This window comes from Eptesicus fuscus, chromosome 19, assembly GCF_027574615.1.
Source record: "Eptesicus fuscus isolate TK198812 chromosome 19, DD_ASM_mEF_20220401, whole genome shotgun sequence".
In the NCBI taxonomy this organism is placed as follows: Eukaryota; Metazoa; Chordata; class Mammalia; order Chiroptera; family Vespertilionidae; genus Eptesicus; species Eptesicus fuscus.
The window spans coordinates 9,703,471-9,725,000 of NC_072491.1; the positions used below are offsets into that span (position 1 = coordinate 9,703,471).

The 21,530-nt window shown below is 39.5% G+C and overlaps 1 pseudogene; it reads left to right on the top strand.

Moving 5' to 3' along the window:
* Window positions 1-12,070: 12,070 nt before the first annotated feature.
* Window positions 12,071-12,923, top strand: LOC103292330 (60S ribosomal protein L6-like; annotated as a pseudogene).
* Window positions 12,924-21,530: the final 8,607 nt, after the last annotated feature.

The following is a 21,530-nucleotide window of genomic DNA, read 5'->3' on the forward strand; positions in this document are numbered from 1 at the left end:
TTACTTCCTACATCATTCAGTAAAACCCTGTTAAGCCAAAATCTTTGAACGAGCATCATAGGAAGTCAATGGAGAAGATACCTATCGGTAGGTAGTTTGTCACTGGTGACAATTTCATGTTTAACCCAATTAGATGCGCATTCCACTTCTTATTTCCGGTCTCTGATATGAGACATCTATCGCTGAGCCTCCGGGGATGTTGCCCTCTTCTCCATCAAGGAGGGATGTCTCTGGCACATGGATTATGGAGCCATTCGAAACGGCTAATGGGCCTTGCAGCTGTGCAAGGCTTTTGGTGTTCTTCCCAAGACAGTGGAGAGCCCCCAGCTAGCTCATCTTTTCTTGTCTCCTCCTCTCTCTAGCTATTACCTTACTTTTCCTTTTAGACCAAGCAGCAGCATTCTTTCTTCTTGGTATCCTGGATCTATTCCTACTCACCATGTCAGTAGGTGAGGTCCACGTACACAAAATGTCTGAGTGGAGATGGCCGCCCCAGCTTGGTCAGACCACATGTGGCTCATTGTCCTACACACAAAAGTCCCCTCGTGGCTGGCAGGGGGAACTGCAGCTTTACTGCATCTTGCAGGTTGGAAAAGGAATGATAGAACCATCCTATATAATAAAACCCTAATATGCAAATCGACTGCACAGTGGAATGACCAGTCACTATGATGCACACTCACCACCAGGGGGCAGATGCTCAATGCAGGAGCTGACCCCTGGTGGTCAGTGCACTCCCACAGGGGGAGCTCCGCTCAGCCAGAAGCTGGGCTCCTGGCTGCCGAGCACAGCAGTGGTGGCGGGAGCTTCTTCCACCTCCAAGGCAGTGCTAAGGAGCAGTGAGCCCAGCTTCTGGCTTAGCGGCGCGGGGAGCAGGCCTAAGCTGGCAGGTGGACATCCCCCAAGGAGTCCCGGACTGCGAGAGGGCGCAGGCCGGACTGAGGGATCCCCCAACCCTGTGCACAGATGTTGTGCATTGGGCCTCTAGTCTTTTATAACCTTCTCTGAACTTATCTGGTATTTCAAAGAATGTAATTTTTGCCTGGCAGAACAAATGCATGAATGTAAAAGAGGAGACCTTACTTTGACTTCTCTATCACTGAGGCCACTCTGTCCCAGGTTTGCATGGCAAGTATTTTCCATTTGAACCCAATCCTAGATTCTTACTATCAAAGAAAATTTATATTTAAAGAAGTCAGTGATCTTTTATTAATCGTGTAGACAGGCTTGGACAGCCGTTGCCTCCCTAATCCCTCTTAGACTCCTTATTTCATCTTTGAGGAGCACTCTTCCAGAGAGTGTTCTGCTGTTTGATGTCTGACACATCGCTGCTAACAGAGGCATCAGAAAAATGTAAGAGCTTTTCTTGTGCTGCCCCTCCCCCTTTGGGTTCTTAATCCTCCAACTACTCTCTTTTCTATCTTAGGCACTAAATTTAGCTTTCACATCTTTCCATTTTTCCTTTTGGTTTACTGTTATCATTTTTTTTCCCCAGTGCAAAACCATTTTTATTATCCACAAACCTCCTCCACTTAAAACAAAATTCAGCATTCTTATCAGGCAACCAGATACTATGTGTGTCTGTTGTGACACAATGCATCCTCTATGATGTCTTCAAGCCAGAAATGTTTAACTTGAATCCTTTAAGCCTTTAGCTGCTGGTAAACATTTCTAAGTTAGTGTCGTAAAACACAGTGGGTGGGGTCAGGTGCTGGATGAGAAGAGACGGAAGGGACAGAACAACCAGATGCAACGTGTTATCCTGGATTGGAACTGGCCTGAACCACTCACCTCTTAAGGACATTTTAGCACAACTGGGCAAACTTAAAACTAGATTAGGAATTAGATAAAGTAAAAATTTGCTGTTATGGAAAGGCAGAGATTGGTAAATAAAAAAGTAGATTACAATATAGCATGTGTAATGTTATCTGATGTTGAATTAAAAATACACAAGTATTTTAATACACATATGTGCATATATATATATATGCACATACAGATGATATTCATAAAAATATCTGTAAGCATATACATGCCTTGCGTTTTATTTTTATTATGGATCTATGTTTTCTAACTTTCTATAAGACATTCTTTTGCAATAATTATATGAATCAATTGGTTCATTAATTATGAAAGTAAGAAATTTTATTAGTAATGATGTAGTAATATGCACTGCTTTTGGTAAGACATCAAAGACTTGTGAGGACTTGACTAAACATGGTAATTCAGTTATCTTCATTATTGTGATTTTTAAGCATCCGGGGATGATAATTCTTCTGGAACTTGGTCTTCATTATTCCTACCGTTGGCCCCTTAATTAATTTTTTTGAATATTCACACCACTGATCAAAGAGGAGTAAAAAAAATTTAACAAATGGTAAAAAATAACCCGAATCCTGATGTCTGAAACTTTATTGTCATTCACACATCTCTCCTTTTGTTAAAACAAAGTACTGCAGCTTTTTTCTCCACACCTCTACTGATGGACACTTGGCTGCTTTCAAATCTTGGCTATTGTAAATAATGCTGCAGTGAACATAGGGGTGCATATGTTCTTTTGAATTAGTGTTTTCAGTTTCTTCGGCTATATTTCCAGAAGTGGAATCACATGATCATAAGGCAGTTCCATTTTTTAATTTTTTAAGGCAGCTCCATAGTGTTTTCCACAGTGGCTTCACCAATCTGCATTCCCACCAACAGTGCAGGAGGGTTCTCTTTCCTCCACATCCACACCAGCACTTGCCGTTTTGTTGATTTATCCTTGGTAGCCATCCTGACAGGTGTGAGGTGATAGCTTATTGTGGTTTTAATGTGCTTGTCTCTGATGACTAGTGACGTTGAGCATCTTTTCATATGTCTATTGGCCTTCTGTATGTCCCTTTTGGAGAAGTGTCTATTCAGGTCCTTTGCCCATTTTTAACTGGGTTGTTTATTTTACTTTATTTTTTCTGTTGAGTTTTGTGAGTTCTTTATAAATTTTGGAAACTTGGTTGTGAAAAGAAGGAAATATTGCATTTTGCAACAGCCTGGATGGACCTGGAGAATATTATGCTAAGTGAAATAAGCCAATCACAGGAAGACAAATACCCTATGATTTCACGTATATGAGGAATCTAATGAACAGAATAAACTAATGAAATAGAAACAGACTCATAGATACAGAGAACAAATTGACAGCTGTTAGAGGGGAGGGGTTTTGGGGATGGGTGGAAAAGGTGAAGGGATTAAGCAAAACAAAAACAAAAAAAAAAACACCAAACCAACTCATAGACAAAGACAACAGTATGGTGATTACCAAAGGGAAAGAGGGGTGGGGAAGGTAATGAACAGAGTCTAATGAACAGAATAAACTAATGAATGGGTGGTGAATACACAAAACAATATACAGATGATGTAATATAGCAGTATACACTTGAAGCCTATTAATTTTATTAACCAATGTCACCTCAATAAATTCAATAAAAATTAATATATATACATACATATATATATATACCTATATATATATATATATATATATATATATAGATATATAGAGAGAGAGAGATAGAGAGATGAGAGAGAGAGAGAGAGAGAGGGAGAGGGATAGGGAGAGGGAGGGAGGGAGAGAGAGAGAGCAAAAAGCCCTAAAAAAGCTGTCTGGTTACCTGAGAAAAAAAAAGCCCAGAAAGTGATGACTTTTAAATGACAGAAGGCTGAACTCTTTTTAAAAATATATTTGTATTGATTTCAGAGAGGAAGGGGGAGGGAGAGAGAAATAGAAACATCAATGATGAGAGAGAATCATTGATTGGCTGCCTCCTGCACACCCTCCATCCCCACTGAGAATTGAGCCTACAACTTGGACACGTGCCCCGACCAGGAATCAAACCATGACCTCCTGGTTCATAGGTTAATGCTCAACCACTGAGCCATGCCAGCTGGGCTGAACTCTTGATTTTCAAACTTAGGCTATGCATTCTTTAGGTTTAAAGGAATAAAGAACTAGGTAGATACCATAGTCTCAGCTCTAACTGTTGAGTTACAATCAATAATGATCTCATCTGTCTCATTCAGTGGACTTTTTTTGTTTTACATACAGAATCATACACATTTCTCTGTTAAACTGTGCCACATTTATCTCATCATGTTAAACAAAAGGATTATCATTATGATCTAAAAGCCATGAAGGCCATTGCTTGCTTCACATTTGTTCTAAATTCTAGGAATGGCAAGGAGTTAAGGCACATGGCAATCAATGGTTATGTTTAAAAATAGTTACTAATTGTAATAGGCTTTTATTCAGAAAAGAAGAATGTAAAGACAGCCACTCACCAAATGAAAATTATTATCTTAGTTTCCATGAAGTATTTTTTTCCTCAAAAAAAAAAAAATACTTACAGTTGGGTTATGGGCTTCCTAAGCCTTGGTAGGTTCCACTTCTTTGAGTCACTTTGCTGTTTCTAATATCTCTTACTAATCACAGTCACAGAAATGACAGGTCCAAACTGGACAGCTGTTTCTTGAAAATAAAATGTCTGATGGCAAAAACTATTGCCCTTGCCAATGAAAAAGCAAAGGCATCTGTATTTCTCAACTAAAAGGGGCTGTTTTTCAGATCCTTTGTAGTTTTAGGCCACATTTAGATGAATCTGTTTTGCTAAAATACTGAATTTTCCAGTGAAATTGGTTATGTATTAGTCTTTTGTCAGGCATAAATAACAGAATCACGACATGCTTAAAGTTCCAAGATGCTTAGGGTAACAATAATGTAGTCTGTTTCATTTTCCTTAAATTCCGAGGGAAACAAGATACTACAGTCTGATTGTTTGGAACAGCTTTGAAGCCAAAAAAGAACCTTCATTACTACTCATTTGTTTCCATAGTGAAGGCTGACTTGTTTCAGGAGATGTGGTAGGGCAAAGAAACGCAATTGGAGTGACCAAATACCACTGTAGAGAACATACGCAGGAGCCATCAAGGACCACATATGTAAAGAGAAACGAGATTTCAGTTTTATAAAAGAGAAAAGGTAGACTATTCTATCTTTAAATTAAGGGTAAGAAACATATGAATCCAAAACTACTATAAATCATCATCATCTTCATCGTTGTCATCATCATCACAATGGACTAGTTTTTCCATTCCAAGACTACCATCATCATCATCATCATCATCATCATCATCATCACAATCATCATCATCATCATCACAATGGACTGGTTTTTCCATTCCAAGACCATCATCAGCATCATCAGCATCGTCATCTTCATCATCACAATGGACTAGTTTTTCCATTCCAAGACAAAAAAAAAAAAAAAGAAAGCTGATAGGAAGAGAGAGACAAAAAGAAAACACAGGAGAAAAAAATTGAAGATAAAAGAAAAAAGTACCATCATGCAGGTCCCAAGAAACACTTTCATGGCATAATTGCCCCAAGATGTGGCTTTTTAACATTTTTGTTACTAAAGACTTGTAAAACTCCATGTGTTTTTTGTTACTATTGTTTTGATGACATCAATACTATTATCTTTTTATATTTAGCTCTTGTCAATGTAGTACTTGGAGGGCCTGATGTGAGCCATCAGAAATTCCTCATCCAGGTCTGTTTTTAGTACATTCCGCCTTACAAAATGTTTTCAAACAATGTGAAATCATACACAGGAGTTAGTGTAAAGGTGTTCAGGCTGTACAGAAAAGGCTTTTTTGTCCTTAAGTCTTCCAAACACATCAAGGAGGCTAAAAAAATTAAACAAAACCAAATAAACAATAATAGTGGTTTAGATATGATGGACTTCAATGTTATTCTAGCACAATACTTTCATTTTACAAAAATACTCCCAAAAATATTCCCCAAAATTGTAATTACTTATTCAAGCATCATAAATATAAGTGGTGATGTGGAACCCCAGTCACGGTTCCTCTTTCCATTTTCTTGCCTTTACATAGATAATAAAGTTATGGCACTCAGATAGCTTATAGAATTTCCCACTACATTCCACATTTTACCCAAAAGTGTACCCTGAATAACTGAGCCAGATGCCTAGTAGATGACAAAATTATGCTTGCTTTTTCTAAGACCTCTGCATTAAAGATACCAATGACATTTGGATTCAGTTTCTTTGAAATATCTAGTAATAACTGGAATTTCTCCGCATTCCAAAATAAAAAACTCAAATTTTTATTTGCATGAAAGCCTTTCAAACGGTAAAGAATTGGATAAGGAAAATGGGTGTGGCCCTTCCTTCTTCTCTACGCCTGTAACAGTAACTTACAAATGGGTCACCATGAGGACAAATGAGGAATGACTGTCAAATGGCTGACTCACAGGTCATCCCTGGCTTCGTGCATATACCGCAGCAAACACATTCTGTTTTTCTTTTCAAAAAACAGAAGCTAGGATTTATTTATGGAAAGAGAAAGTATTTTCATTTTCAGAACTATCAGGACATGGAAAACTAAAACCCTAAATTTCTCATTGCGCGCAGCCCCAAAAGTTTGAGGGGCAACACTTCTGTCTAGCTCTCAACAAACAAGTATCCAAGAGCTGGTAGTGAAGGGACATTTCTACTGCACCTTTGTATGGTTTATTTAAATCTTCACTAGAGATTATCCTAATGAGCAAAAGGGAATTTAGAGTTAGAAAGTATAAAGTTTAGCTCCATCAACTTAGACCAACTAAATAATCATTCAGTTGTCCAAGTGATAATCTGGTTTGACTTTGTAGATTTTTGACACACATGAACTAAAACGACACTTCTTTTTTTGCGGGGCACATGATTTTGATAAACCCATCTAGGTAAGAATGTGGACTCATTAAAATGTAATTAAGTTCAATGGACACAGACACTAGGGGGGTGAGGGCATGTGCTGGGGAGTGGGAGTGGCTGGGGAGAGGTCAATGAAGGGAAAATATAATATTATAATAGCTATGTACGGGCCAGGGGGTTATTTGAAATATCAGGAGGACCACTCTGTAAAGTATATGATTGTCTAACCACTATGTTATACACCTGAAACTAATACAGAATAATATTGAATGTGAACTATAATTGAAAAAAAAGATATGTATATGTTTTTCATCACAATAAAAAATACAAAATAAAGTAATTAAGTTCATTTAAAATTATTTTCTTTTTTACACTCTTTATGTTATAAGATATCCATAGCATGTGAAAAATCGATCTGGATTTGCTTATTGTGTGAGTATTTAAACGTTTGGTGCACATATCCAAAATATAAGGTTTGATTAAATCCACTTTATATTGTATCAACTTACATATTCTGCCAAAACATATTGGGATGGTAAAAGCCAAAGATAAGATTAGTTTATGGGGAAAAACCTGAAACTTCATTTAAATCTAATAACACTAAAATAAAAAGACTAGTCTTCATATTTAAATTCTGCGTTTAATCTGGGATGAATAAAAGCCCATCAAGTCTAATATTATAGAGGCTCTCCGCAGAAATTCTATCAATTTATGCTGTTCTTGATATTTTTTCTCCATTCATTCATCTCTAGCATATATCCCACACAGTATTTTAAAGATCTATACTTGCCATGCTGAAACTATACAAGCTCACCTCTGATGGAGAGATATTAATTCTTAGAGGCAATAAACCCTAAACAAATAGTAAGAAAAATAATGTCCTAACCGCCTTACAATTTACAAGTCTGTCTGCAATGGAAATGATGCTTCATTTATTATGAAAAAAATGCTACTTCATTTCCTTCATGCCGTCCCCTTCCTAATTTTAAATTTTATTCTTACCTCTTCTCACTTTCCAACTGTACTTCTTGGGCCTGACAGTTAAAAACATAGAGCCCTTGTTGAGTCAACTATTAAGATAATCCCTTATTTACACAAAGATCAGAAAAGCTTTGAAATAACTGATTTTAGGGATTCTGTTGAGTTTTAGCTAAGAGCTGGCACTCCTCATTTGGAGCTTAGATGGGATTAAGCTCATTCAAATGGCAAACAAAACAATGGTCTTATTCTCCCACTTTCTAGCAGTTCATTTAATGAACACTTAATGATTTCCCCGTCTGTGTCCAACACCATTGGAAGACCCAGATGGTCATCTCCACCAGCTCCTCCCCATCATCCACGCCCTAAAATGTGGCTGATTTCTTGCAGAGTTCTGTTTTGTTCCTCTTTTTCTCACCTGCTGTGGATTTCTCAGCCTGTGTACTAGATTTAATAATACCATTCTTCTCTCTCAGTATATGTAATTGATGGACCTGTAATTTAAAAAGGTGGGATCAATAGTTAACATAAAGAGGTTACTAACTGAAACAATGTTATGTATGCTTCTCCATATATATCCATTATATTCACTGAGTGGCCAGATTATTATGATCTCTGAACACATAATAATCTGGCCACTCAGTGTATATATATATATTAGAGGCACGGTGCATGAATTCATGCATGGGTGGGGTCCGGCCAGCTTGGCCAGGGGGAGGGGACATGGACAGTTGGCCAGCCTGCCTGCTGGTCGAACTCCTGGTCGAGGGGACAATTTGCATATCAGCCTTTTATTATATAGGATATACACTGAGTGGCCAGATTATTATGCGTTCAGAGATCATCATAATCTGGCCACTCAGTGTATATCTGTCTGTCCATTATATGTAATTTCGGGTCCCAGCTGTGTAGCTGAAGGAAGCGAATTTTCTGCAGCAGGCAGCTTTTCTCATCCCCGTGGCACACAACATTTAGGCCATCATCTCTAGCAAGGGGTAGTGGGACTATTTCCTCAAGCCACGGTTGTAATGGAGTTTAATTTTCTTCTGGAGACAGAGTAGTATAGAAGGAGACAGATTCTCTTAGACAGAAAATGTCTCAGCAGCTTCTCAATTGTAGCTCAACTACTGTCCAGAAACATCAGCAACCTGTTTATTTAAGGAAGTCACGGCAAGGGCTCCCATTTGTAACAATATCTTCCCATTGTGTAACCCTTTCTCCTGTGCTGTTAGATTACAACAACAAAACAAAACAAAACAAAACAAAACAGAACAGAGAGAGAGAGAGAGAGAGAGAGAGAGAGAGAGAGAGAGAGAGAGAGATACCTCAAGAGAAACTAATATTTCTAGATAAGATTAGAACTCAGACTCAGTCTCTGAAAAGAAAATGGCTCCTTAGGTCAGAGAGGAGGAAACTGGCCTGATTTTTAAGGTTCCTGGCCCACAGGGAAGGACATGCTGCCCTGAGGGGCTCAGGTCAGCGCCAGTGGTCCCCTCAGGCACCTTCCAGTCCGGGACTCCGAGGCTGCAGGTGGAAGCCTGTGGCTGACAGTGAGACTCAGACGTGGTGGCCCAAATTCCATGAGTCCATTCTCTCTGGCAGGTGGTTGAGGTATTGAAAGGGCTGGGCCTTGACAGCAGGAGAACTCGGGCCAAAACCTGAAGGAGCCTCAGCATGGAAAAGCTGACACTTGGCCTGGAAATCAAATTCCAGGCACATGTGGCAATGCGCTTGCTGTTTTATAAGAATGCTCAGGAAAAAGTCTCAAAAGCTGCCAGGCCCAGGTCAGAGGCACCCTGACTCGGCTGAGCCAAGGGTCACAGGCAGGAGTGCTGAGTTTTCACCCCTCCATGCTCAGTGTCCTCCTCTGGCAGAAGTGACCCCGCCCTAGGCCCTCTGCTGCCCACCCCCGAGTCTCTTTAGTTGCAGGCATTCATTTTGTGTCATGGATCCCCTTTTTGTAGCTGCTGAAGTCCAGGGACTCCTTCTCCAAATAATTTTTATAAATACAACAAATTAAAAAAAAATGACTATGAAGAAAACCAACTGTATGAAAATTGAGTTATTAAAAGATTTTTAAATTTATGAGATAGAAACATTTAGAATACGTATGGGATAGAAACGTGTGCACACTTTTTAATTAATTTACTAAGAACTAGCTTTAATTAATCTCATAAAATTACCGATATAATTTGAAAGTAGTGATAAGTGGGAAAAAAACATTTCAAGATTTGTGGTAATTAAAAAGGAATAGGAAAGAGACCTTCCAAGAGGGCTGCAGAGTTGCCAACTGGATTTACAGCTAAATTATAGAGCAATCAACCTGAATAGCCAACTGAAGGCTAGCTGAATTGAAATGTTAGAACCAAGGATTTACAGGAAAAGCCACACAGAGACTTATAAAAAGGGTGGAAACGTGGGAAGGGCAGGCCCTCACCCTCACATGCAGTGGCAGAAAAGCCAAAGGGTGCAAAAGTCCCTCCCCCCAGGAGCATGGGGTCTCAACCCCTTGCAGGAATCCCCAACCCAGAGCAACAGAGATGGGAAGAGGAGCCCTTAGAGCATCAAGTGGTGAAAACCAGTGGGATTCAGCGTTCCTGGTAGAGAAGGGAGTCTGCTAGGGACACAGACACCCTTCCCAGGGTTGAGCACCCCTATTATTGGAGCACCAGCCTGGGGAGTGCAATGCCTGCTCCTCCATTTCTGACTCTGCAGAGGGGTGTGCTGGCTACACCCAGTGGGGACCTTTGGAGGGCTCTTTTTCTGGAGAAGCTCTTGGCAGAGACTCAGATAACGATTGAGCTGTGTAGTTTTGGAAAGCATTGAGACAGCATTGAGGGTCCTGGAGAGCATTAGGGAAGCCAGTCAGAGAAAGACAAGTATCACATGATCTCACTCATATGTGGATTCTAATGAACTAGTGAGCAAAATAGATCCAGAGACACGAAAGCATAGAACAGGCTGACATATCTCATAGGGAAGTTGGGGGTGGGTGGGGAGAGATTAACCAGAGAATTTATATGCATATACCCGTATGCATAGCCCATGGACACAGACAATAGTGTGGTGAAGGCCTGGGGAGAGGGAAGGTAGGAGGTGAAGGTGGTCAAGTGGAAAGAAAGGGGGCATTTGTAATGCTTTCAACAATAAATATACAATAAAAAAAAATAAGTAAAATTAAAAAAATAAAGCAGATGGCCTAAATAGAAATAAAAACAACAACAAAAATCCGTAGCAAGATGGTAGACACAAGCTCTAGTATAACAGTAATTACATTAAATATAAATACGGTAAGCAAAATAATAAGCTTGTCAAACTGATTAAAAACAAAACTTTACAACATGCTGTTAACAAAAACATGCACTTTAAATGTGAAGACAGAACATTTAAGAGTAAAAAAGATGGGGATAGATACATTATGCAAGAATTAACCAAATGAAGTTGTGAGTAGCTTATACTTGTGTCAGAAAATAAGGAAGTAGAGGAAAGAAGCAATTATTGAAGATAAAATAGAGACATTTTATAAAATAGAGACATCTTATAATGATAAGGGAATCAATATGAAGTGAAATAGTCACACGTTTAAATCTGTGGTATACCCAATTACATGGATTCGAAATATATAAAGCAATAAGTGACAGAAATGAAACGATCCATGGACAAGTCCACAATCATGAGGGACTGTGATGGATGCAGGTATATATTATGAGCTCTGAAGCAGGGAGGGGATCAATTTTTCATCAGTCTCCAGATAGAAATACTTTTGTTTTTGCAGGCCATATGGTTTCTGTCATAAGGATTCAATTCTGCTGTTATAGTGTAAACACAGCCATTGAGCTCTTTCCTACCTAACGCCGGTGGGTCTTGATCAGGCATCTAGAAGGGTTCTGAAATCTGGAGAAGGGGCTGTATGTAAATTAATAAAGAGTCCAGAGACGAAACATAATTTTGAAAGGCATATGGAGGGGCAGAGGAGCTTGGCTGAAGAAACCAAGTTCTCCTCATCTCAGGACCCCTTGCTTTTTATTAACACAAATTGTCCTAAGGCAAGGTAGAGATATATACATCAAAGGGTAGGGTTTTGTGTCAGATTGGAAGAGTTACCTCCGGCTGTTCAGGTGTTTGGCCAGGAGGTGACAATAACATGTAGATTAAGATGCCCTGAGCTGTCTGGCAGCAAATAATCATCTTTTTCAGGTTTGGGGAAATGCCTTTAGCCATTCCCAACAGTCAATAACATATGTGACTCAGCCCTTGTTGAGTCCCCAAGTTCCATCAACCTTTTGATGAAACTCTTACAATTATGACATGCTGGAACTGGCTTCCGGCACCTACCTTGCAAGATGGTGGGTGAAAACACGGAGAAGCTGGATCCTAAGGAGGACAAACCTGAAGCCAAGATGGCTGATGCTAGGGGCAAAGTTAAGAAGGGTGATCTCAAGGCCAAGATACCTAAGAAGGGGAAGCCCCAATGCAGCTGAAACCCCAAACTATGCAGAGGAATTGGCAGATATTCCTGGTCAGCTATGTATTCCCAAAAGCCATGTACAAGAGGAAGTACTCAGCAGCTAAATCCACGATTGAAAAGAAAAAGGGGAAAGTTCTTGCTCCTGTTACAAAACCAGTTGGTGGCGACAAGAATGGTGGCACCCAAGTGGTTAACCTTTGCAAAATGCCTAGATGTTATCCCCCTGAACACGTGCTTGGAAAGCTGTTGGGCCAGGGCAAGAAACCCTTCAGTGAGCGTGTGAGAAAACTGCGGCCAGCTTCACTCCCAGGACCATTCTGATCATCCCCACCAGGGACACAGAGGCAAGAGGGCAGTGTTCCTGAAGCAGCTGAGCAGTGGCTTGCTACTTGGGACTGGACCTCTGTCCTTTTATAGAGTTCCTTTGTGTAGGACACACCAGAAATGTGTCATCACCACCTCCACCAAAATGGATATCAGTGCTTTGAAAATCACTGATCCCCAAACATCTCATTGATGCTTATTTCAAGAAGAAGCAGCTGCATAAGCCCAGGAGGGTGAGATCTTTGAGAAAGAAAATCAAGATTATAGAGCAGCTCAAGGTTCATCAGAAAGCTGTGGACTCTCAAATTCTGCCCAAAATCAAAGCTGTTCCTCAACTTCAGGGCTACCTCAGCTCTGTGTTTGCTCTAACAAACGGGCTTTATCCTCACACAGTGGTGTTCTAAATTTCTTACAAAGAACCTGACTAAATAATGGATCTGTTTCAAAGAAAGGGAGAAAAAAAGAAAGAAAGAGAAGAAAGAAAGAAAGGAAGGAAGGAAGGAAGGAAGGAAGGAAGGAAGGAAGGAAGGAAGGAAGAAATGCAGCCATTGACATAAGTAAGTGGGTGTGGCTTATGCCAATAAAACTTTATTTATAAAAACAGGCAGTGGCATTGATTCGGGCTCTGTCCTCTGTCCTAAAACAACCACTTAAATCTACTAAAAAAATACACACAAAAATATTAATAAGCCAGTAGGAGAAATATAATGGAATCATGAAGAACCCTCAATTGATTCAAAAGAAGGCATAAAAAGAAGAATGAAACACATGTGACCCAAAACAAAATGAAATAAAACAAAACACAAATAGCTTCTCAGTAATGAAAGTGATATTTGTGATATTTTGACCTCCCTTTTCATGTCTCTATGTCTATCTCTCAATTATTTCTGACATTTAGTAGGGAAAAGGGAAGTATTATTTGTTGACTTCCTAAAGCACCCAAACTTGTCAACCTCTAATTTGAACTATGCCCTGTATTTTTACACACACACACACACACACACACACACACACACAAACCACACAAACACATCCTACTCACTGAAGCCTCTGCATGTACACAAAGTTTACAGAACATTTGGGGAAATGAAGAGAACTCAAGAACTCCAAATTGCTCATTTGTAAAAGTTCACTTGAATGATTCTCCTTCCAGCTATAATGTACTAGGCCTTGTACACTACATACCTCCTTGAAGAAACAGAAATATTAAATAAATTATAATACTTTTATATTTGAGAGACTGGCAAACTATAATCTGCAGGCCAAATCTGGCCATGCCTATATTTTTGGTAGTGTTTAGTGCTTTAATAGCATAATTAAATAGTTGTGACAAAGATGATAGGCCAACAGTATTTATCTGGTCTTGACAGCACAGTTTGCTGACTCCTGATATTTTTAAAGGTGCCAGAGTACTTCTGAAGCATCGAAGATGAAAGGGAGTAAAATTGAGGAGGAAAAGGAAATATTCAGAGAAAAGCTGAGAAAGCACATCTGTATTTGGGGCATTGTTGATTCTTGGTGAAGACTAAAGTCTGAGAACCTAGGTTTGGCTTGCACAGAAGGCCATGGTTGGGGGACTAAGAAAGCTGAAAGGAAGGAAGAAAGAGAGAGAGAGAAAGGAAGGAAGAGGCAGCCAATCAATGATTCTCTCTCATCATTGATGTTTCTATCTCTCTATCTTTCTCCGTTCTTCTCTGAAATTAATAAAAAATATTCAAAACATAAATAAATTTTAAAAATAAGTGTTAAAAAAAATGACACAGACAATAGTATGGTAATTGCTGGAGTGAAAGAGGTTGGGGTAGGGGGTAGAGGAGGGTTAAGAGGAGATAAATGGTGATGGAAGGAGACTTGACTTGGAGTTGTGAACACACAATACAATATACAGATAATATATTATAGAATTGTATACTTGAAATCTATGTAATTTTATTAACCAATGTCACCCCAATAAATTCAATTGAATTTTTTAAAAAGGGGGAAAAAAAGAAATTCAACAGGGATTTTGGTGGTCATGTGGGTCAGAAGCAACACAATTGGAGAGCTGAGGGGACTTTTCCATGAATTCCAAAGCTGCAAGGCTAATGACTAAGTTAAACCTTGGCAAAGCAGTTTCCCAGAGCATGGGAGACAAGGGCCAACTGAGGGAGAGACCCTGCTAAACAGCTGGTGAAATTCTGAAGCCCTAGATTAATTAATAGTTTATTGGACTTGATGATCCTGATCCACAGCTCTGTGCTAGGGAGACTCACTCCCCAGGGACACCAAGAGTCCCAGAGAGACCAAGAGTTGAGGGTTATTGCTCGGGGACAGAGAAACAAGATCTCCAACTATCAGTACCTCCCTTGATGGAGTAAATGACCAGAAGGGGACAAAACGGAAGTAGGTATTGATAATGTTTCTATTTCATGGTCCGGGCATGTTCATTTTCTAAAACTTCATTGTCTTGCACTTTAGTGTATGTATATTATATTTCAATTAAAATTTTCAAAAAACTAAGTCCTTTCGTTAATCATCTCCCGCTCTTCCTCAAACCATAAATTTTATTAGTTTCCAAGGTAAAACAGTTTATTCTTTTGCTTACTTGACTCCCAATAACCCATACCTTCAAGGTCTCACTTTGTATCTCAAGCTACTTACTAGTTTAATTTTCTAAATAAAGTTTCTTCCTTAAAATTAATTCTAACTTTAATTATGACGTGGTTTATTTTCACCTCTCTTCAGAAGTAATGGCCACATTGCATTTTGTACAGGTCAGATTAGCAGAGTATCACGTTTAAAGGAGGATACAGACAGATTGGAACGTGTCCAGAGAGGGCAAGTGAAATAATAAATATATGGGAATTAGGTTGAAGGGACTGGGGATTTTCAAACTGAAAAATAACAGACTGGAGTCAGAACAGGGCAATCCCTGCTTTCAAATCTATAACATGTTTTGTGGTAGAAGGATCTGTTTTATTTGAGGATTTTGAAGGCAGAACAGGGACAAAGGGTGAACCCTTATGAAAAGTGAGTTTCCTTTGAACGCTCAACTATCTATTGAGTGGTGTGTTCTTCACTCCACAAACATTTGTTGAATGATAAATATGTTACAGGCTCTGCAGCCAAGGAATGCTTAGTCTAATGCTGAAGACAGGTGTATACAAGTATAAGACTAGGTAGAAATCCAAATCATGGCATCACAAGGTGATGTTGGAGCTCAGAGGAAAGAGGGATGGGTGAGGAGTAGGAAGTAGGAGATAAATTGCAAAGCAGGACTCAGTCTTCTGACTCATGGCTCTCCATCTCATTGTCGTCATGGAAATGAGCAACATCACCATCCACTCAGTTACTCAAGCTCATAGCCTGAGAGCACACAACAACCTGACCCTCTCCCTCATCTGCAAACCAAAACCCAGTCAGCCTCTCAATTCTATCAGTCTTGGCACAAAACATTTCTCAAAGAGATCTCTTCATTCTTGTTACTACAACTGAGTTTCGACTCTCAGATCCCTTGCCTGAATGATTTGGTAACATCTAACTGCTCTCCTGCCACCAGGCCTGGGCCCCTCAAGTCTGACATCACATGGGCCTTAAGGTTACTTTCCTGAAATAAAAATTGGGTCATGCAAATGTTCTGAGAAAAGTCCTTCATAGGCTCATGGCATGTAGAAAAGACTTCCCCCCCTGTGGCATGGGGTTTGAGGCCCTTTCCTCTTTGGCTCCTGCCCACCCATCCAGCTCATCTCAGACCAGCTTCCCTTTTATACATGCCCTATATTCCAGTGGTCACTGACTAATTTTAGTGACCCTGTCACTCCACATTGCGGCACACCTCGACATTTGCGTTCACCATGCTCCTTTTATTTGAAAGTCTCTCCCTCAGCTCATCCCCCTGGAAATGCTACTCATCCTCCATGCATCAGCTTTAACATCAATTCTATGAAGTCTTCCCTGACTCCAACACTTGAAAGATAGATAACTTCTTCATTTGTGCATTTACTTTCTTTCTGCAGATCTCTGAGATTATCTGGTTTTCTCTCTCTTCTTGACAGGCTGTGAGCCCCTGAGGAGTCTGAACAAGGTTAGACAACATAGTGGACTCTAAAGTCAGGCTGCCTGGATTTAAATTCTGGCTCCATTTATGATTAGCTGCCTATCTTTGGTGTCTTTGCCTGTTTGAGCTTCAGTTTCTTCATTAGCAAAGTGGAGATGATGGTACCTACCTCATAGGGTTGTTATAAGAATCAAATGAGTTATTTCCTGGAGAGTGCTTAGAGCAGAGCCTGGGACATAGTAATTCCTTAGCAAATGAGATCTGTTATTACTTACTAGAGGCCCAGTGCATGAAAATTCATGCACTGGAGGGGGGGTCCTTCAGCCCAGCCTGCCCCCTCTCACAGTACGGGAGCCCTCAGGAGCAGGAGGCGACCCGGCGATCAGGGGAAGGCGATACCCCATCACACCTCTGCTGCTGCCACTGCTGGCAGCGCAAGCCTCGGCCGGCCCTGGTTACCTGATTCTCGGGCGGCCCTGGGCGGCTGGGCAGTCACCATCCGAGGCTTGCCTGTGCCTCGGGCCACCTCTGGGTGGCTGGGGGGCTGAGGGGACTGGGGGACTCTGGAGGCAGGCGCATGGAGCGGCTGGGCCCACCTGGGGGCAGGCCCGGGCCTTGCTGCACGCCTGCCACCCTGGTGGGGCTGAGGGGACTGGGTACTGCCATCTTTGAGGGTGGGACAGTCAATTAGCATATTCCCTCCTTATTGGCTGTGGGTGCCACCATCTTTGCGATGGCGTGAGGGTCAATTAGTATATTTACTCTTTATTAGATAGGATTGTTACTACTGTAATCTTTGCATGGGAGATGCATAACTCATTAGATGTTATATAGTAGATCTTCCATAAATATTGAATGTATTTTTCCAACCATTCACATTGCAAAAAAACTTAACACTGAACACACACACACACACACACACACACACACACACAGTGCTCTGAGAACTAGAATCTGAGAAATTTACTATTACATCTAGTGGTCTATTTCAGGTCCTCAAAAGGGACATTTTCCCTCACAGTCTAGTCTCTTTGTTCTGCAATCTTCTTCTTGTCCTGCACAGGGAATTCTTTGAAGAAATTTAGTGCTTTAAACTAAAGAGCTGTGGAGCTCCCTCAGGGACATTCATCTATAAAATAATAGCTGTAGGAGGAAACTTGGAGATGACAGCCATTTGACTGCTCTGTTTAGGAGTGAGTTTTCCTATAATTTATGCTAAATCATTTCTAGGCTCTGATATGAAGCATAAAAACTGTCATTCAAGCAAAACCATGAGCTTCCACAACATTAGAATTTGATACGAAAGGTCACGTAATGCAGTCTTCATAATGGCACCATTCCTTGCTGGCTGTTGTCACCTTGCCATACAAAGGCCTTCTAAGACTACTTAACCAGTAAACGGTGTTTTCTTGTTTTAAATCTTGGATTCTGAAAAATTTTATTTGAGGTACAGAGTGCTTCTTTCTTTATATTTCTAAGGAAGCTTTCATAGCATGATGGCCAAATTATTTGAAAGATGTTTTCCTGTGGTGATGTCATTTTGAAGGGAAAACATACTTGGGATATGAAGTATTCCCATCAGAAACCTCTGAGATCTTACATCTGTACTCTTAAGCCCAAGAGGTTATCAAATGATAGTAGATGATTGTCAAAGGGATGACTTCTAATGGGGTGTTGGCAGGCAGGCTGGCCAACAGTCACAGGTCACTGCACAAATATTTATGGAGGAAGTGAAGGCTTCATTTTTGCTTTCACTATCGGACAGCTTTCCCAAACGTACGAAGAAAGACGAATACTCAGGATTATGATACCCCGTGCATGAGAAACATACCCCGTGCATTATGATACCCCGTGCATGAGAAACCAATAGCCCTGTTGGAGGATTCTTACATGGTGTCCAATGCCAGCCTATAATGATACAGTGGGCTGCCTGAAGGATTTCCTCAGTGAAAGGGAACATATGCCAGATGAATAAGGAAAGCCAGACCAATGAGTTCAAAGAAAAAAAAAAAGCATCATCTGCCCAAATAGAACATGAAGAAACTTTTTAGAAAGTGTAGACATTAATTACAGTCTGTGTGAAAATATGTATTGATTGATGATTCTAAGATGGTTAACAATACAGAGAAACATTTGTATTCCCTCCAGGCCAAAGGCATATTGTGGCAAGTCTTCTGATCAGCTGTGTATTCACGGAGCAAGATGTACATGATCGTAAGTACAATTATCTGACAAGAATGAAAAAGAAAAAAGTGGATATTTTGTGTGTAGGTGGCCCTTTATTTAGCTCATTGGGGAAGCAACATGGAGTCATGGCTAGGGTGTGGACGTTAAAGCAAGAAAGACTCAACTCACCTTTTCTGCTCCTTGTTAATTTGCCTGAATTCCTTAACTTTTCTAAGCCTCATTTTCCTCTTCTGTAAACTGGGGACAGGTACATTCACAGTATCATTTTATGGTTTCACAACTTACCATTTTGAGTTTATTCTTGTGTATGGTATAAGTTGGTGGTCTAGTTCCTTCCTTCCTTCCTTCCTTCCTTCCTTCCTTCCTTCCTTCCTTCCTTCCTTCCTTCCTTCCTTCCTTTCTTTCTTCCTTTCTTTCTTTCATTTTTGAATGTACTTGTCCAATTTTCCCAACACTATTTAATGAAAAGACTGTCTTTATTCCATTGTATGCGCTTATCTTTTGTGGTCAAATATTAATTGACCGTAAAGGCATGATTTAATAAACATCCCATGCTTACTTAAGAAGTATATATCTTCTATTATTGGGTGGTATACAGAAACCAATAGCCCTGTTGGAAGATTCTTACATGGTGTAACTTTCTAATAGGCAAAGTTGTAACTTTCTAATAGGTAAAGTTGTGACTTTCTAATAGGTGAAGTTGTTTGATAGTATTTATGCAAATTTTGCATATTAGCACTAAATATTTTCTACTTTTTCTATCAATTGAGAAAAGAGTGTTAAAATTTGCAATGATGATCATGGATATTTTATTTGTATGTTTAGTTCTGTCAGTTTTTGCATTATGTATATCGAAGCTTTGATATTAGGTATATACCCATTTGGGATTGTTATGCTGTGAAGTGGATGCTTTTGTCATTATTATATGCTCCTATTTGTTAATAATTAATATGATAGGGTTTATTTCCACCTTCCTGGTATTACATTCTATTTATTTCACTTGTTCTTATTTCTTGCTTCTTTTTTTCTTATCTTTTTTTTTTTGAATTAATTAAATACACTTTAGTATTATTTAACCTTCTTAGCTTTTCAGGGGTAGCTCTGTGACTTTCTCTCTCTCTCCCTCTCTCTCTCTAGTAATTGTTCTAGCTATTAAAATATGAATCCTTAACTTGCCACTATCTACTTTAAGTTATTATTGAGCCACTTTATAATGTAAGAACCTTAAAACAATGTAATTTATTTAACACTTCTCTCCTCCTTTGTGCCATAGTTGTCCTATTACTCCCACAATGCACTGTTATTATTTTTTGCTTTAAACAATTGTCTTTCAAAAATACTAATAAAAAAAGAAAAAGTCTTTTATAATTACATATTTCTATTCTAGTGCTTTTTATTTCTTCCTGTAAATTTAAATTTCCTTCTGGTATCATTTCCTTCCACTTACAGCACTGGCAATGAATTTTCTTAACTTCTTTTTGTCTGAAACTGTTATTATTTCAATTTTTGAAAGAATTTTTTACTGGTTATAGCTTTCTAGATTGATAGTTTCTTTTTCCTTTCTATATTTTAAGGATTTTGTTTTCTGGCCTCTATGATTACTGATGAGAAGTCAAACATTATTCTTTTTTTATATATATAATTTTTTTTCTTTATTGATTAAGGTATTACATATGTGTCCTTACTCTCCCTCCCCCCATTGCCCTTCACCCCCCCCCCTTCCGCCTGGTGTCTATGTCCATTGGTTAGGCTTATATGCATGCATACAAGTCCTTTGGTTGATCTCTCCCCCTAACCCCCACCCTCCCCTACCTTCCTTCTGAGGTTTGATGGTCTGATCGATGCTTCTCTGTCTCTGGGTCTGTTTTTGTTCATCAGTTTATGTTGTTCATTATATTCCATAAATGAATGAGATCATGAGAAAGATATTTATCTTTCTCTGACTGGTTTATTTCATTTAGCATAATGCTCTCCAATTCCATCTATGCTGTTGCAAATGGTAAGAATTCCTTCTTTTTTAGCGCAGCATAGTATTCCATTGTGTAGGTGTACCACAGTTTTCTGATCCACTCATCTGCTGATGGGCACTTAGGCTGTTTCCAAATCTTAGCTATGGTAAATTGTGCTTCTGTGAACATAGGGGTGCATATATCCTTTCTGATTGGTGTTTCTAGTTTCTTGGGATATATTTCTAGAAGTGGGATCACTGGGTCAAATTGGAGTTCCACTTTTAGTTTTTTGAGGAAACACCATACTGTTCTCCACAGTGGCTGCACCAGTCTGCATTCCCACCAGCAGTGCACGAGGGTTCCTTTTTCTCCGCATCCTCGCCAGCACTTGTCGGTTGTTGATTTGTTGATGATAGCCATTCTGACAGGTGTGAGATGGTACCGCATTGTCGTTTTGATTTGCATCTCTCGGATGATTAGTGACTGTGAGCATGTTTTCATATGTCTCTTGGCCTTCCTTATGTCTTCTTTCGAAAAGTATTTAGGTCCGTTGCCCATTTTTTGATTGGGTTGTTTATCTTCCTTTTATTAAGTTGTATGAGTTCCCTGTAAATGTTGGAGATTAAATCTTTATCAGTGATAACATTGGCAATGCAGTGGGTTTTCTTGTTGTTTTCTTTTGCTGTACAAAAATAAGAAATAAAAGGCATCCACATTGGAAAAGAAGATGTAAAAATGTCATTATTCGCATATGACATGATAGTGTACATAGAAAACCCTAAAGACTCCCATCAAAAAATCATTAGACTTAATAAATGAATTCGGCAATGTAACAGGAT